The sequence below is a fragment of the Tursiops truncatus genome, chromosome 19, assembly GCF_011762595.2.
Source record: "Tursiops truncatus isolate mTurTru1 chromosome 19, mTurTru1.mat.Y, whole genome shotgun sequence".
Taxonomy (NCBI): Eukaryota; Metazoa; Chordata; class Mammalia; order Artiodactyla; family Delphinidae; genus Tursiops; species Tursiops truncatus.
In genome coordinates this window covers 12,243,408-12,262,242 of record NC_047052.1, presented here as the reverse complement: position 1 = coordinate 12,262,242, position 18,835 = coordinate 12,243,408, and the positions used below count along the sequence as shown (strand labels likewise).

General features: G+C 40.0%; 1 protein-coding gene and 1 long non-coding RNA gene across 9 annotated transcripts in view; both read right to left on the bottom strand.

Moving 5' to 3' along the window:
- LOC117309258 (uncharacterized) overlaps positions 1-17,749 on the bottom strand; it is a 37,205-nt gene extending 19,456 nt beyond the window's left edge. The window contains exons 1-2 of one of the 3 annotated variants that reach the window (XR_004523536.2): positions 11,124-17,749; positions 8,736-8,765 (exon numbers count right to left, since the gene is read on the bottom strand). This is a non-coding gene — a long non-coding RNA (uncharacterized lncRNA). The other 2 variants (XR_004523535.2, XR_012328283.1) reach the window with 2 other exon arrangements.
- CFDP1 (craniofacial development protein 1) overlaps positions 1-18,835 on the bottom strand; it is a 134,810-nt gene that overhangs the window by 39,630 nt on the left and 76,345 nt on the right. The window lies entirely within an intron of this gene.

Genomic DNA, 18,835 nt, shown 5'->3' with positions numbered 1-18,835 from the left:
AAATTTATTTATTTATTTATTTATTGGCTGCATTGGGTCTTTGTTGCTGTTTGCGGGCTTCCTCTAGTTGCAGCGAGCGGGGGCTACTCTTTGTCGCGGTGTGTGGTCTTCTCACTTAGGTGGTTTCTCTTGTTGTGGAGCATGGACTCTAGGAGTGCAGGCTTCAGTAGTTGTGGCATGCGGGCTCAGTAGTTGTGGCACATCGGTTTGGTTGCTCCGTGGCATGTGAGATCTTCCTGGACCAGGGCTCCAACCCGTGTCCCCTGCATTAGCAGGCGGATTCTCAACCACTGAGACACCAGGGAAGCCCCCAATGTTAATTTCTTAAAGTTTTCTTTCTTTTTTTTTTTTTAATTCATGGGCAATCCTCATATTTCTTTCTCTTATTTGTATTTGTTAATCAATTTCTAACGTGTGTGTGTGTGTGTGTGTGTGTTTTAAATTTATTTATTTATTTATTTGGTTATGCCGGGTCTTAGTTGCAGCTCACTGGTACCTCAGTTGTGGCCTGAGGGCTCCTTAGTTGTGGCATGCGAACTCTTAGTTGCAGCACGCATGTGATATCTAGCTCCCTAACCAGGGATTGAACCCAGGCCCCCTGCATTGGGAGTGCGGAGTCTTAAACACTGCACCACCAGAGAAGTCCCTATGTTTTAAATTCTACCAGTGATTTCCTAAATTTTTCAATTGGTATTATAAACCCTTCTATTTTTTTCCTAAGTAATATTTGAACAGATACATATGGACATACACAAATGATTCTTTTCTCCTTCACTCTCCCACTTCCCTAAACTCACATGACACTGAGTTTATGATCTGTTATTATTGTTTATCCTTCCAGATATGTTTTGACTCATTAGCATTCACTTTTGATTAATTTCTTAATTTTGATAAATGAATCAGGGTTATGTAAGATGTTTTAATATTACAGGAAGCTGGATGAAGGGTTCAGGGAAACTCTGTACTGTCTTTACAACTCTTCTGTAAATCTAAGATTATTTCAAAATAAAAATTAAATAACAACAACAATTTAAGCCCAAAGCCTAAAATTTCTTCAACTCTGCTTTGGTGGTCACTGTCTTGTCTTAAGTGGGAAAGAAATGCTCATCTAACATGAACAAGTGGAAGACTGGAGTAAACTGTACATTGTTTTTTCCTTTTTGGCTTACCTTCATTAAAACTTTACTGAGCGTGGGACTTCCCTGGTGGCACAGCAGTTAAGAATCCGCCTGCCAATGCAGAGGACACAAGTTTGAGCCCTGATCCTGGAAGATCCCACATGCCGCAGAGCAACTAAGCCTGTGCGGCACAACAACTGAGCCTCTAGAGCCCACGAGCCACAGCTACTGAGCCCATGTGCTGCAACTACTGAAGCCCACATGCCTAGAGCCCATGCTCTGCAGCAAGAGAAGCCACCACAATGAGAAGCCTGCACACCACAACAAAGAATAGCCCCCGCTTGCTGCAACTAGAGAGAGCCTGCACGCAGCAATGAGGACCCAATACAGCCATAAATAAAATAAATAAATTTATATATTAAAAAAAGCTTTACTGAGGGGACTTCCCTGGTGGCACAGTAGTTAAGAATCTGTCTGCCAATGCAGGGGACACGGGTTTGAGCCCTGGTCCGGGAAGATCCCACGTGCCGCGGAGCAAACTAAGCCGATGTGCCACAACTACTGAACTTGTGCTCTAGAGCCCGCAAGCCATAACTGCTGAGCCCGCGTGCTGCAACTACTGAAGCCCGTGAGCCTAGAGCTCATGTTCTGCAACGAGAAGCCACTGCAGTGAGAAGCCCGCAAACCGCAACAAAGAGCAGCTCCCGCTCACTGCAACTAGAGAAAAAGCCTGTGCGCAGCAATGAAGACCCAACGCAGCCAAAAACAAACAAACAAACAAAAAAAACAAACAAAAAACCTTTACCGAGGTAATAATTTACTGCAAGCTCTTTTTTTGATATTGAGATATAATGTGCATGTCAAAAGATGTACTCTTTTAAAGTGTACCTTTCCGTGGTTATTAGTAAAGACACAAAGCTGTATAACCATCACTATCTAATTCTACAACATTTCCATTGACCCTCCCCCTGCCAAAAAAGAAACCCAAACGAAACCCTGTACCCATTAGCAGTCACCCGTCCTTCCTTATCCTGTCCAGCCGCAGACAACCTTTAACCTACTTTGTTTCTATAACTGCTTATTCTGGACATTTCATATAAGTAGAACCATACAATATGTGGTCTTTTGTATTTGGCTTCTTTCATTTACCACAAAGTTTTCAAGGTTCATCTACGTTGTAGCCCAAATCAGTACTGTACTCATTTTCAAGGCCAAATAATATTCCATTGTATGGGTTTTACACATTTTATTTATCCATTCATCAGTTGATAGACATTTGGATTGTTTCCACCCTTTGGCTGCTATGAATATGTACTTGTATGGACAAGAGATATCCAATTGTCCCGGTACCATCTGTCAAAGTGATTACACCTTCCCCATGTAGCTGTCTTGGCATTCTGGCCAAAAATCAATTGACTATAAATGTGAGGGTGTATTTCTGAACTCTCAATTCAATTCCACTGATCTATACATCTGTCCTTATGCCAGTACCACAATGTCTTGACTACTGTAGCTTTGTAGTAAGTTTTTAAAAAAATTTATTTATTTATGTATTTATTTATTTGACTGTGTTGGATCTTAGTTGCGGCATACAGGATGTTCACTGCAGCATGCGGAATCTTTTGTTGCAGCATGTGGGCTTCTCTCTAGTTGTGGCACTCGGGCTCTAGGGTGCGCAGGACTCAGTAGTTGTGGCGCACGAGCTCCAGTGTGCACAGGCTCAGTAGCTGCGGCTCACAGGCCCCAGAGCATGCGGGCTCAGTAGCTGTGGCACACAGGCTTAGTTGCCCCGTGGCATGTGGGATCCTAGTTCCCTGACCAGGGATCAAACCCATGTACCCTGCATTGGAAGGAGGATTCTTAACCACTGGACCACCAGGGAAGTCCCTGTACTAAGTTGTGTTTTTTTTTATAAATTTTTTTTAAAATTTTTATTTATTTATTTATGGCTGTGTTGGGTCTTCGTTTCTGTGCGAGGGCTTTCTCTAGTTGCGGCAAGCGGGGGCCACTCACTATCGCGGCCTCTCTTGTTGCGGAGCACAGGCTCCAGACGCGCAGGCTCAGTAATTGTGGCTCACGGGCCTAGTTGCTCTGCGGCATGTGGGATCTTCCCAGACCAGGGCTTGAACCCGTGTCCCCTGCATTGGCAGGCAGATTCTCAACCACTGCGCCACCAGGGAAGCCCCCGTACTAAGTTTTGAAGTTGGGAAATGCGAGTCCTTCAACTTTGCTGTTCTTTTTCAAAACTGTTTTGGCTATTGTAGGTCCCTTAAGTTTCCATATGATTTTTAGAATCAGCTTATCAATTTCTATAAAGAAGCCAGCTGGGATTCTGATAGGAGTTGCACTGAATCTGTAGATCAATTTTGGGAGTACAGCCACCTTAACAATATGAAGTCTCCCAATCAATGAAAACGGATGTCTTTCCATTTATTTAGATCTTTAATTTCTTTCAATAATATTTTATAGATTTCAGTGTACAAGTCTTAAACATCTTTTGTTAAATTTACTCCTAAGTATTTTACTCTTTTAGATGCTTTTGTAAGTAGAATTGTCTTCTTCATTTTGTTTTTGGGTTGTCCATTTCTAATTTATTGAAATACAATTGATTTTTGTAGTATACTGATTTGTATCCTGCAACCTTGATGAATCTGTCTACTACTTCTCATAGTTTTTAGATGATTAATGAGGATTTTCTATATAAAAGATCATGTCATTTGTGAATAGAGATTTAACTTCTTTCTTTCCAATTTGGTTGCCTCTTACTTCATTTTCTTGTCTAAGTGCCCTGGCTAGAACCTCCAACACAATGCCAAATAGAAATAGCATGAGGGGACATCCTTGACTTCTTCCTATCTTAGGGGGAAAACAGCCAGTCTTTCATGATTAAGTATGATGTTAGCTGTGGTTTCGTTTTTCATAGATGCCCTTTTATTGGGTTGAGGAAGTTCCCTTCTGTTCTTAGTTTGTTGAGTATACTTCACTCCTTTATTGTTTTTCACAAGTGATTAATATTCCACTGTATGGATACAGTATAATAAGAAATGTATTTGGCCCAAGTTTCCTGGAACACAGCTCCCAAACCCCTTGGGATTTCCTGAGTGCTAACAGCATCTTTTGTTATTCACAGCAAGAGCTCCTTATGTTCACACTGGAGTTTATGCTAAACGAGGTGACTTAGGATAGTGCCCACAGATAGCTTCAGGACTGAGCTGGTCACAAGAAAGACCAAATGGTTAGAGGCCATCGACCTCTGGGAAGGGGAGGAGGGACAGAGATGAAGCTCTATAAAAACCTCTAAAGAGCAAAATGTGATGAGCTTCTGGGTTAGTAAACACACTGAGGTGTTGGGCGAGTGCTCCCAATACCTTACCCTATGCATCTCTTCCATTTGGCTGTTTCTGAGTTGTACTCTTAATACTAAACTGGTCAACATAAGTAAAATGCTTTCCTGAGTTCTGTGAGCCATCCTAGCCAATTACTAAACTTTAGGAGGGGGTCATGTAACCCCTGATTTATAATTTTTTTTAAAAATCGTTTTAAAAAAATAAATTTATTTATTTTTGGCTGAGTTGGGTCTTCGTTGCTGCGCATGGGCTTTCTCTAGTTGCGGTGAGTGAGGGCTACTCTTTGTTGCGGTGCGCGGGCTTCTCACTGTGGTGGCTTCTCTTGCTGCAGAGCACGGGTTCTAGGCACTCGGGCTTCAGCAGTTGTGGCTCGCAGGCTCTAGAGCGTAAGCTCAGTAGTAGTGGCGCACGGGCTTAGTTGCTCTGTGGCATGTGGGATCTTTCTGGACCAGGGCTCGAACTCGTGTCCCCTGCACTGGCAGACGGATTCTTAACCACTGTGCCACCAGGGAAGTCCCTGATTTATAATTATTTAGTCAGAAGCATGGATAGCCCGGGTTTTGCACTTGGTATCTCAAGGGGGGCTATTCTTATGGGACTGAGCCCTTATGCTGTGAGGTGTACATTAACTCCGGGCAGTGGCAGAACTGAATTAAACTGATGAACACTTAGGTGGTGTCTGGAGAATCACAGTATTGGTTGGTGTTGGAAAACACCCCAGAATGGATGTACGTTTTGTTTATCTGTTCATCAGTTGATGGACATTGGGTTGTTTCCACTTTTTGGGTACCATGATAATGCTGCTATGAACATTTGTGTACGTTTTTGTGTGGACATATTGTTTTCAGCTTTCTTGAGTATATATTTTGGAATAGAACTGTAGGTTTAAATGGTAAGTTTATGTTTAACTTTTTGAGGAACTGTCAAAATCTTTTCCAAAGCAATTATAGCATGCTGTATCCCACCAGTAACATACAAGGGTTTCAGTTTCTCCACACCCTCACCAACATTTATTTCCATCTTTTTGATTATAGCCATACTAATAGGTGTGAAGTGGTATCTCACTGTGGTTTGATTTCCATGTCCCTAATGAATAATTATGCACTGCAAGTTTTTAACTAAATGTTATTTTAAAATTATTGCAGACATTTAATTGGATGCAACTTAAGCAAGGATAGCCTTAAATCATGTAGAAATCCTTGCCAGAAACCACGAAAACACATATGCATAAAACTATTCATTGTGGGACTCTTTTATAATAACAGAAGACTAGAGGGACTTCCCTGGTGGCCCAGTGGTTAAGAGTCCACCTTCCAGTGCAGGGGACGTGTGTTCAATCCCTAGTCGGGGAACTAGGATCCCACATGCCACAGGGCAACTAAGCCTGCACATTCTAGAACCTTCTCATCACAACTACAGAGAAGCCTCCGTGCCCCAATGGAGACCCAATGAAGCTAAATAAAAAGATTAAAACAAACAAACAAAAAACCCAGAAGACTAGAAACAACCCAAATGTTTAATGAACAAAATTAACTGAATAAACTCTGGTACATTCATACGATGAAATACCTTGCATCTGAAAAAAATGAAAGAGGAAACTCTCTAAGTACTACTATCAAGTGATCTCCAGAATGTACAGTAAAAATGCAAGGCAGAGAAAACTGTATATAGGATACTATGTGTGTGTTAATCTAAGTAAAGAGAAATAAATGTATCTTTTTTTGTCAATGGAAGGATAAATCATTAAAAAAAGATTACTTATACTATAAAGAGAGAATAGGTAGAGGGAATAGAGACAGAAATTGAACTTATTTGAAAATTTGCTTTTATAGATTTTGCATTAAGTACAAAATAAAATTTAAGTAGAAACAAAAGCAATCTCTAAAAACTAAAAATGAAATAAAACAAATGAACTTAATATGTATCTACTTGGTAGCATCACAAAAAGAAATACTATTCCAGGTGACTTTACATCACAGTAATTTAGCTATACATTTCAAGTGAAATATACCCTAAGGACAAAAAAAACTGCAAAAACAAAACAAAAAACCTAACTTACACTATTTGTACTAATCCCACTTGGTGGTGGTACTAAGACTATTATGTGTACATTGTGAAATAAAGCAAATGGGTATTTGTGTGATATTCTATCAATCCTGCTGTTTGTTCTCAGTTTAAGAAGATAAAAGTTTCAGATTTAAGATAACCCGAGAGTCCTAAATTTGTTTCAGACGGAGCAGTACTGCCTTTACAGAAAGGAAATAAAAATAAAACAAAACAAAACTCTTTGTGTACTGAAAAGTCCTTGGGACAACGACCAACTCAGTAGTGCTAAAAAGAAACAACAGACCCAAAATGGAGTCACTTATGCTAAGCCCCATAAAAACTTAAAACTACTAACGTAACTGCAGTTTCACCTCTCCCAGGAGTGGAATTATAAACCAACCAGTCTGAAATTTCTTAGTCAGCACTAGAGAGGTAATCTACCTAAAATGCCCTGCCTTCCCCTAAAGGAAGGTATACCTTACCTGAAAAAATCCAGTTTTTAAATTTCCTTGTTCCACCCTCTTTCTGCTTATAAAAACTTTCCATTTTGTAAGGAGCACCTTTCTATCAATATTTGGTAGATGGGATGCTGCTTGATTCATGAATTGCTTAATAAAGTCATTAAGATCTTCAAATTTACTCTGCTGAATTTTGTTTTGTAACACTAGCAACTAACATTCCTTATCCCTAGTGTCTTGAAATAATGCTTCCCACTAAAAGGCAACAGGGGTCCTAGGTTAGATAACCTACACCAGGTCTGTGGCAAATGTACAAAATGAGCTTGGGATATTTTGTCATACCAGATAACCCGGAAGCTATCAAAGAGTATTAGGGTTATTGTCAAAAGGACTTGTGACCTTACTTGAAGAAGTACTCACTGACCAGATGAAACAATGTGGGAATCAATAAGGGTAATGACTGTAATACCCTTGATTGATTTGAAATAATATCAAATGTTTAAATTCATGAGTTCACAATAAAAAATACTAATTTGTATTTAACTGGAGGATGTTAGTGAATCAACTCATACTGAAAATGGGTACATAAAAAAGAAACAAGCATTTATCCTGTCTTTCCTATATGAATTGGGACCAAACAGATGAGGAAGAGTTGATATGTATATGAGTATTACAGCTAATAAATGAAGAGAGAATGACACCGTCACTGCTATAGGTTGACTTTGTCTCCCTGCTCTCTCCAATGCACACTGAAACAATCCCAGTGTGTTGGTATTTGGAGGTGGGGCTTTTGGGAGATGATTAGGTCATGAGGGTGAAGCCCTCACAAATGGGATTATTAGTATACTTAAAAAAGGAGGCCCTAGGGAACTCCCTTACCTCTTCCATTGTGAGAGGACAGTGAGAAGACATCTGTCCATGAGCCAGGAAGCGGGTTCTCACCAGATATTGAACCTGCCCGAGTCTTCGTCTTAGGATTCCCAGCCTCCAGAAATGTTTATAAGCCACCCAGTGTATAGTAATCTGTCACAGCAGCCTGAATGGACTAAAACAGTCTCCAGTTTGCAATCGTGGATGGATCTAGGATCTAGGATCATAACACCATAAAAAGAGAAAGCCAGACATTATGTGTCTCCTAATACAACATCACTCTGATACAGTTTTGAATATAAAACAGGATGTGGGAAACTCTACAGGACAAACTAGTTTCTTCAACAAAAACATAAGAAAAATAGATGGAATGGAGACCTAAAGATTAAAAGGGACTAAGAAGAGCAGTGGTTAAGAATCTGCCTGCCAATGCAGGGGACATGGGTTTGAGCCCTGGTCCGGGAAGATCCCACATGCCGTGGAGCCACTAAGCCTGTGCGCCATAACTACTGAGTCTGCGCTCTAGAGCCCGCATGCTGTAACTACTGAGCCCGTGTGCCACAACTACTGAAGCCCACACGCCTAGAGCCTGTGCTCCACAACAAGAGAAGCCACCACAATGAGAAGCCCGTGCACCGTAACAAAAAGCAGCCCCCGCTTGCCGCAACTAGAGAAAGCCCACACACAGCAATGAAGACCCAACGCAGCCACAAATTAAAAACAAATAAATAAATTTATTTTAAAAATAAAATAAAATAAAAGGGACTAAGAGATATATCAACCAATTATCATGCCTGAACCTTACTGAATCCTGATTCAAACAAACTAGAACATATGAGACAAACTGGATATTTAAACAATGATCGAATATTTGGTAATATTATGAAAACACTTACTTTTTTCAGGTGTGACATGGTATTATGATTCTGTTTAAAAAGAAGAGAAACATATTGAAATATTTATCGGTAAATATTTTTATTTTAGAGATATATATAAAATAATATTTATGAGTAAACTCACATATCTGAGATATGCTTCAAAATAATATGATGAGCCTAGACAGGGGTACAGACGAAGTAAGACTGGGTACTAATGGTTAATTATTGAAGCTGGGCTAAAAAAAGAAAAAAAATGGACCATGCTATTAGAGAGATAATAATTTAAAAATTCCTTACCAACAAAGTTCTTAAACCTTTCTTTCTTTCTTTTTTCAGTTTTGAAGATTTTTATCATTTTACTGAATCTCTGTCCTATGCCTCTTTCTGGGAACAGAATAGACTATTTTAATTGAAGTAGAATGCTTATACCCTCTACTATAACTAATTTTTATGTCTAAAAGAAGAATTTCCACAGAAACTACCATAAAAACCCACTCTAAAGAATCTTAATTATGCCAATCATGTCTCCAATGAAGTAATATAAAACGTTAACTGTTTAAATATACAGTTGTCCTTCAGTATAAGGGAATGGTTCCAGGACCTTCTTTGGATACCAAAATCCGTGGATGATCAAGTCCTTTATATAAAATGGCAGAGTATATGTATATAACCTATACACATCCTCCTGAATACTTTAAATCATCTCGAGATTACTTAATACCTAATACAATGTAAATGCTATGTAAATAGTTGCTGGCCCTAAGCAAATTCAAGTTTTGTTTATTGGAACTTTCTGGAATCTTTTTTCTGCATATTTTCGAACCTGTGGATACGGAGAGCCAACTGTATAAGAGTTAAATGTGGATCTTAGCCTTCATGTAATTCCTGTTTCTCAAAGAATATTTAAAGTCCAGACAGAACGAAAGCCTCCATTTAGAAAACTGCCAGAGCAAATATACAAAGGGAAAATTCCTGCCTATTGTGGGAACAACAGGCACCTCACAACATGTCCATGGTCCCTCCTCCCGCAACCACAGCAGACATCAGTAATCAATCACTTCTTTCCTTCTTTCCTTCTGAATCTCCACAGAGCTTCATGGCAATATGATAACCAGATTAGTATTATTAGGTGTCAGGAAACCTATTTGCCACCCTTGTTTATCTTTCCTTCTTCACTTCCATCTCCTTGGAAAAGCATCATGATAGAGTGGAAGGAGCTCAGACTTTGGACTCAGATAAACCTGGGTGGGAATCTGGTTTCTGCCTCTTATTACTTTGGGCAAATGAACAAACCTATCTAAACCTGTTTCTTTATCTGTAAAATAAAACAATTCCCTAGGATTAGAGACGATATACATGAAGCAGCCATGGTGGGGGTTCACCAAACGATAACTATCATTACCACCCTCTCCTGAGGCTTGCTGAAGGAACACAGGATATAAAGCCGTTACTGCTTCCACTACCTGAGGGGTGGCAGAATGTCTACTAGAGCTGGGGAAAGGCATACTGGCCCACAAAGAAACAGTAAACTATTGCCTTTAAGAGGCAGTCCTACGGAGGAGTAATATGGGGAAGGTCTGCTGTGAACTGTGGTGACCTGTGATGAAAGAGCAGATAGGGGTGTACACAAGCCAAGTCACTCTTTAACTGGGCTAGAGATGACTGCTCCAGATTAACAACTAAGAAAAACTTGTTACAGAGTTAGTTGTAGGGGCACTTCTCTTTCCCCACTAGGATTTCAGTCCTTTGAGGACAGATACCCTTTTCTTCCTTCTCTGTATCCCTAGCACAACACTTTGCCAAAAATATTCTTCACTGCCAGGCAGTTAAAAGGGAAAGAGAGAAAGAGAGAGAGAGTGAGAAAGAAAGGGAGGAAGGGAGGGAGGGAGGCAGGAAGGATGGATGGATGGAAGGAAGGAAGGAAAGGGAATCTTGACACTGACTGGTTCAAGATGGTGGAGTAGAAGGATGTGTGCTCACGCCCTGTTGCAAGAGGACCGGAATCACAACTAACTGCTGAACAATCATCAACAGGAAGACAATGGAACTCACCAAAAATGATACCCCACATCCAAAGACAAAGGAGAAGCCGCAATGAGACAGTACAGGGGGCGCAATCACAATAAAATCAAATCCCATGACCACTGGGTGGGTGACTCACAAACTGGAGAACACTTTTACCACAGAAGTCCACCCACTGGAGTGAAGGTTCTGGGCCCCATGTCAGGCTTCCCAGCCTGGGGGTCAGGCAATGGGAGGAGGAATTCCTAGAGAATCAGACTTTGAAGGCTAGCGGGATTTGATTGCAGGACTTCGAGAGGACTGGGGGAAACAGACTCCACTCTTGGAGGGATCGGGACCCAGGGAAAGGAGCAGTGACCCCACAGGAGACTGAACCAGACCTACCTGCTAGTGCTGGAGGGTCTCCTGCAGAGGTAGGGGGTGGCTGCAGCTCACCGTGGGTACAAGGACACTGGCTGGCAGCAGAAGTTCTGGGAAGTACTCCTTGGCGTGAGCCCTCCTAGAGTCCGCATTGGTTCCACCAAAGAGCCGGTTGGGTCCAGTGTTGGGTCGCCTCAGGCCAAACAACCAACAGGGAGGTAACCCAGCCCCACCCATCAGCAGACAAGTGGATAAAGTTTTACTGAGCTCTGCCCACCAGAGCAACAGCCAACTCTACCCACCACCAGTCCCTCCCATCAGGAAGCTTGCACAAGCCTCTTAGATAGCCTCATCCACCAGAGGGCAGACAGCAGAAGCAAAAAGAACTACAATCCTGCAGCCTGTGGAAGGAAAACCACATTCACAGAAAAACAGACAAGATGAAAAGGCAGAGGGCTATGTGCCAGATGAAGGAACAAGATAAAACCCCAGAAAAACAACTAAATGAAGTGGAGATAGGCAACCTTCCAGAAAAAGAATTCAGAATAATGATAGTGAAGATGATCCAGGACCTCGGAAAAAGAATGGAGGCAAAGATCGAGAAGATGCAAGAAATGTTTAACAAAGATCTACAAGAATTAAAGAACAAACAAACAGAGATGAACAATACAATACCTGAAATGAAAATTACACTAGAAGGAATCAATAGCAGAATAACTGAGGCAGAAGAATGGATAAGTGACCTGGAAGACAGAATGGTGGAATTCACTGCTGCGGAACAGAATAAAGAAAAAAGAATGAAAAGAAATGAAGACAGCCTAAGAGACCTCTGGGACAACATTAAATGCAACAACATTCACATTATAGGGGTCCCAGAAGGAGAAAAGAGAGAGAAAGGACCTGAGAAAATATCTGAAAAGATTATAGGCAAAAACTCCCCTAACATGGGAAAGGAAATAGCCACCCAAGTACAAGAAGCACAGAGAGGCCCATACAGGATAAACCCAAGGAGAAACACACTGAGACACAAAGAAATCAAACTGGCAAAAATTAAAGACAAAGAAAAATTATTGAAAGCAGCAAGGGAAAAACGACAAATAGCATACAAGGGAACTCCCATAAGGTTAACAGCTGATTTCTCAGCAGAAAGTCTACAAGCCAGAAGGGAGTGGCATGATATACTTAAAATGATGAAAGGGAAGAAACTACAACCAAGATTACTCTACCCGGCAAGGATCTCATTCAGATTCAATGGAGAAATCAAAAGCTTTATAGACAAGCAAAAGCTAAGAGAATTCACCATCACCAAACCAGCTCTACAACAAATGCTAAAGGAACTTCTCTAACTGGGAAAAACAAGAGAAGAAAAGGGCCTACAAAAACAAACCCATAACAATTAAGAAAATGGGAATAGGAACATACACATTGATAATTACCTTCAATGTGAATGGATTAAATGCTCCAAACAAAAGACACAAGCTCCCTGAATGGATACAGAAACAAGATCCATCTATATGCTGTCTACAAGAGACCCACTTCAGACCTAGGGACACATACAGACTGAAAGTGACGGGATGGAAAAAGATATTCCATGCAAACGGAAATCAAAAGAAAGCTGGAGTAGCAATACTCATATCAGATGAAATAGACTTTAAAATAAAGAATGTTACAAGAGACAAGGAAAGATGCTACATAATGATCAAGGAATCAATCCAAAAAGAAGATATAACAATTTTAAATTTATATGCACCCAACACGGGAGCACCTCAGTAATACATACAACAACTGCTAACAACTATAAAACAGGAAATTGACAGTAACACAGTAATAGTGGGGGATTTTAACACCTCACTTACACCAATGGACAGATCATCCAGACAGAAAATTAATAAGGAAACACAAGCTTTAAATGACACAATAGACCAGATAAGATTTAATTGATATTTATAGGACATTCCATCCAAAAACAGCAAATTACACTTTCTCAGCTGCACACAGAACATTCTCCAGGATACATTACATCTTGGGTCACAAATCAAGCATCAGTAAATTTAAGAAAACTGAAATCATATCAAGCATCTTTTCCGACCACAACACTATGAGATTAGAAATCAATTACAGAGGAAAAAACGTAAAAAACGCAAACACATGAGGCTAAACAATACATTACTAAATAATCAAGAGATCACTGAAGAAATCAAAGAGGAAATAAAAAAAACCTAGAGACAAATGACAATGAAAACATGACGATCCCAAACCTATGGGATGTGCAAAAGCAGTTCTAAGAGGGAAGTTTATAGCTATACAAGCCTACCTCAAGAAACAAGAAAAATCTCAAATAAACAATCTAACCTTACACCTAAAGGAACTAGAGAAAGAAGAACAAACAAAACCCAAAGTTAGCAGAAGGAAAGAAATCATAAAGATCAGATCAGAAATAAATGAAAAAGGAACAAAGGAAATAACAGCAAAGATCAATAAAACTAAAAGCTGGTTCTTTGAGAAGATAAACAAAATTGATAAACCTTTATCCAGACTCACCAAGAAAAAGAGTGAGAGGACTCAAATCGATAAAATTAGAAATGAAAAAGGAGAAGTTACAACAGACACCGCAGAAATACAAAGCATCGTTAAGAGACTACTACAAGCAACTCTATGCCACTAAAATGGACAACCTGGAAGAAACATACAAATTCTTAGACAGGTATAACCTTCCAAGACTGAACCAGGAAGAAATAGAAAATATGAACAGACCAATCACAAGTAATGAAATTGAAACTGTGATTAAAAATCTTCCAACAGGGCTTCCCTGGTGGCGCAGTGGTTCAGAGTCCGCCTGCCGATGCAGGGGACACGGGTTCGTGCCCCGGTCCAGGAGGATCCCACATGCCACAGAGCGGCTGGGCCCATGAGCCCTGGCCACTGAGGCTGTGCATCCGGAGCCTGTGCTCCACAGCGGGAGAGGCCACAACAATGAGAGGCCCACTTAGTGCAAAAAAAAAAAAAATCTTCCAACAAACCAAAGTCCAGGACCAGATGGCTTCACAGGTGAATTCTATCAAACATTTAGCGAAGAGCTAACACCCATCCTTCTCAAACTCTTCCAAAAAATTGCAGAGGACGGAATACTCCCAAACTCATATTACAAGGCCACCATCACCCTGATACCAAAACAAGACAAAGAGACAACAAAAAAAGAAAATTACAGACCAATATCACTGATGAATATAGATACAAAAATGCTCAACAAAACACTAGCATACAGAATCAAACAACACATTAAAAGGATCATACACCATGATCAAGTGGGATCTATCCCAAGGATGCAAGGTTTCTTCAATATATGCAAATCAATCAATGTGATACACCATATTAACAAATTGAAGAAGAAAACCACAGGATCATCTCAATATATGCAGAAAAAGCTTCTGACAAAATTCAACACCCATTTATGATAAAAACTCTCCAGAAAGTGGTAATAGAGGGAACCTACCTGAACATAATAAAGCCCATATATGACAAACCCACAGCAAACATCATTCTCAATGGTGAAAAACTGAAAGCATTTCTTCTAAGATCAGGAACAAAACAAGGATGTCTACTCTTGCCATTATTATTCAACATAGTTTTGTAAGTCGTAGCCATGGCAATCAGAGAAGAAAAAGAAATAAAAGGAATCCAAATTGGAAAAGAAGTAAAACTGTCACTGTTTGCAGATGACATGATACTATACATAGAGAATCCTAAAGATGCCACCAGGAAACTACTAGAGTTAATCAGTGAATTTGGTAAAGTTGCAGGATACAAAATTAATGCACAGAAATCTCTTGCATTCCTATACACTAACAACAAAAGATAAGAAAGAGAAATTAAGGACACAATCCCATTCACCATTGCAACAAAAAGAATAAAATACCCAGAAATAAACCTACCTAAGGAGGTAAAAGACGTGTACTCAGAAAACTATATGACACTGATGAAAGAAATCAAAGCTGACACAAAAAGATGGAGAGATATAACATGTTCTTGGATTGGAAAAATCAATATTCTAAAGATGACTATATAACCCAAAGCAATCTACAGATTCAATGCAATCCCTATCAAATTACCAGTGGCATTTTTTACAGAACCAGAACAAAAAATCTTAAAATTTGTATGGAGACACAAAAGACCCCCGAATAGCCAAAGCAGTATTGAAGGAAAACAACAGAGCTGTTGGAATCAGCCTCCCAGACTTCAGACTATACTACAAAGCTACAGTAATCAAGACAATATAGGACTGGCATAAAAACAGAAATATAGATCAATGGAACAGGATAGAAAACTGAGAGATAAACCCACACATGTATGGTCAACTAATCTATGAGAAAGGAGGCAAGGATATACAATGGAGAAAAGACAGTCTCTTCAATAAGTAGTGCTGGGAAAACCGGACAGCTACATGTAAAAGAATGAAATTAGAACACGCCCTAACACCATACACAAAAATAAACTCAAAATGGATTAGAGACCTAAATGTAAGACCGGACACTGTAAAACTCTTAGAGAAAAACACAGGAAGAACACTCTTTGACATAAATCACTGCAAGATCTTTTTGACCCACCTCCTAGAGAAATGGAAATAAAAACAAAAATAAACAAATGGGACCTAATGAAACTTCAAAGCTTTTGCACAGCAAAGGAAACCATAAACAAGACAGAAAGACAACGCTCAGAATGGGAAAAATATTTGCAAATGAATCAACGGACAAAGGATTAACCTCCAAAATATATAAACAGCTCATGCAGCTCAATATTAAAAAAACAAACAGGGCTTCCCTGGTGGCGCAGTGGTTGAGAGTCCGCCTGCTGATACAGGGGACACGGGTTCGTGGCCCGGTCTGGGAAGATCCCACATGCCGCAGAGCGGCTGGGCCCATGAGGCATGGCCGCTGAGCGTGCGCATCCACGTCCGGAGCCTGTGCTCTGCAGTGGGAGAGGCCACAACAGTGAGAGGCCCGCATACCGCAAAAAAAAAAAAAAAAACCCAATCCAAAAATGGGCAGAAGACCTAAATAGACATTTCTCCAAAAAAGACATACAGATGGCCAAGAAGCACATGAAAAGCTGCTGAACATCACTAATTATTAGAGAAATGCTAATCAAAACTACAATGAGGTATATCACCTCACACCAGTTAGAATGGGCATCATCAGAATATCTACAAACAACAAATGCTGGAGAGGGTGTGGCGAAAGGGAACCCTCTTGCACTGTTGGTGGGAATGTAAATTGATACAGCCACTATGAAGAACAGTATGGAGTTTCCTTAAAAAACTAAAAATAGAACTATCATATGACCCAGCAATCCCACTACTGGGCATATACCCTTGAGAAAACCATAATTCAAAGAGTCATGTACCACAATGTTCATTGCAGCACTATTTACAATAGCCAGGTCATGGAAGCAACCTAAATGCCCATCAAGAGATGAATGGATAAAGAAGAGACTGTCATACAGAGTGAAGTAAGTCAGAAAGAGAAAAACAAATATCGTATATTAACGTATATATGTGGAACCTAGAAAAATGGTACAGATAAACCGGTTTGCAGGGCAGAAACTGAGACACTGATGTAGAGAACAATCGTATAGACACCAAGGGGGGAAAACGGCGGGAGGGGGGTAGTGGTGGTGGGATGAATTGGGAGATTGGGATCAACACATATACACTAATATGTATAAAACAGATAACTAATAAGAACCTGCTGTATAAAAAATAAATAAAATTCAAAAAAAAGAAAGCAAGTAAGGAAGAACAAAAAGAAAGAAAAGGAAGAAAAGAAAGGAAGGAAGGAAGGAAGGAAGCAAAAGAAAAAAAAAAGGCAGTTTCACTTAAGAACAAAGCAGCAGTTTGCTGAGAGTCTGCCACGAGCACTACATTTGCCCATTTGTGGAGGAGGAAGCTGAAATTAGGGCGGTCACACTCCAGGACATGGCTGTGGTGGGGTGCAAAGCCCTGGTCTGCCTGACTCCAAGCTTGAAATCATGAGAGTGAGAAGCTCACAGATGTGGAGGTCCCCCCATATCTAAGACATATCTACAGGGGAGGTGTCTCCATGATGGTATAAAAACATGGCGGCCTTGTTGGTCTATTAGTTTTGGACAAACGCACTGTCATTATGCAAGATGCTCACATTAGGGGAACCTGGGTGGAGGGTACATGGTATTCTCTGTTCTATCTCTGCAACTCTTCCATAAATCTTACGTTTATTTATTTCCTTAAATGTGGCAGAGAAAAGGAGAAAGTATTATTTAAAAAATTGCTGCCTAAATGCAATGGGATAGTCTGGATTGGATCCTGGAATAGCAAAAGGACACTCAAGGGAAAACTGGAATAAAGTTTAGAGTTTGGTTAAGAGTTCTGTCCCACTGTTGATATCTTAATTTTGACAAACGTTCCATGGTCATGTAAGATGTTAAAATTAGGGGAAGCTGGATGAAAAATACATGAGAACTCTATCATTTTAGCAACTTGTCTGAAATAAACTATTCAGGTTATTCACTATAAAATTATTCTAAAATAAGACCCTTGCTTTTTTTTTTTTTTTTTTTTTAACATCTTTATTGGGGTATAATTACTTTACAATGGTGTGTTAGTTTCTGCTTTATAACAAAGTGAATCAGTTATACATATATATATGTTCCCATATCTCTTCCCTCTTGCGTCTCCCTCCCTCCCACCCTCCCTAGACCCTTGCTTTTATTAAAAAACCCAAAGCAGTAAAAAATTAAGTGAGGACTTCCCTGGTGGCGCAGTGGTTAAGAATCCGCCTGCCAATGCAGGGGACACAGGTTCGATCCCTGGTCCAGATCCCACATCCACGGAGCAACTAAGCCTGTGTGCCACAACACTGAGCCTGAACTCTAGAGCCTGCGAGCCACAACTACTGAAGCCCATGCACCCTAGAGCCCTTGCGCCACAACTACTGAAGCCCGTGTGCTCTAGGGCCCACGTGCCACAACTACAGAGCCCATGTCCTGCAACTACTGAAGCTCACGTGTCTAGAACCCGTGTTCTGCAACGAGAAGCCACTGCAATGAGAAGCCCACGCACTGCAACAAAGAGTAGCCCCTGCTTGCTGCAACTAGAGAAAGCCCATGTGTAGGAACAAAGACCCAACGCAGCCAAAAATAAATAAATAAATAAAAATTAAGTGAAGTAAATATTCTATATACCATATTTATAATTGTATTTGTAATGAAATATAATTGTATTAAAAATGAGGTTAATTTATTAAATCTTAATTCTTAAATAGATATCTTTTCATATTCTATTTTATGAAATGGGAAGTAAGCATAAAGCTCTCCCGCCAAGAGTGGTGGTCTCCAGGAAAAGCATTTGTGCAACTGAGTTGCAAGCTAAATCTGCTTTCCCAGATAAACTATGGTTATTCATACTTGGGTACTTGGCAGACATCTTCTCATTTCTGAGAAATGAAAGAAGTCTGTCATTTGAAGGAGAACAACTGACAGTATTTGCTGCCAATGATAATTCTGAGCTTTAAAATTCTGGAAAACTTGTATCTACCACTGTTAGCTGGACAGCTTCCCGGTACTTAAAGGCTTTCTGATGAGATTGGTGGTGATACTAATGAATATAACTTGTTAATGAAATCAGTCAACATTAGAACTGTATAAACCAGTGAACTAGTATTTTCCAAATAACTAATGCATGGTGTTACAAATCATGCATATTG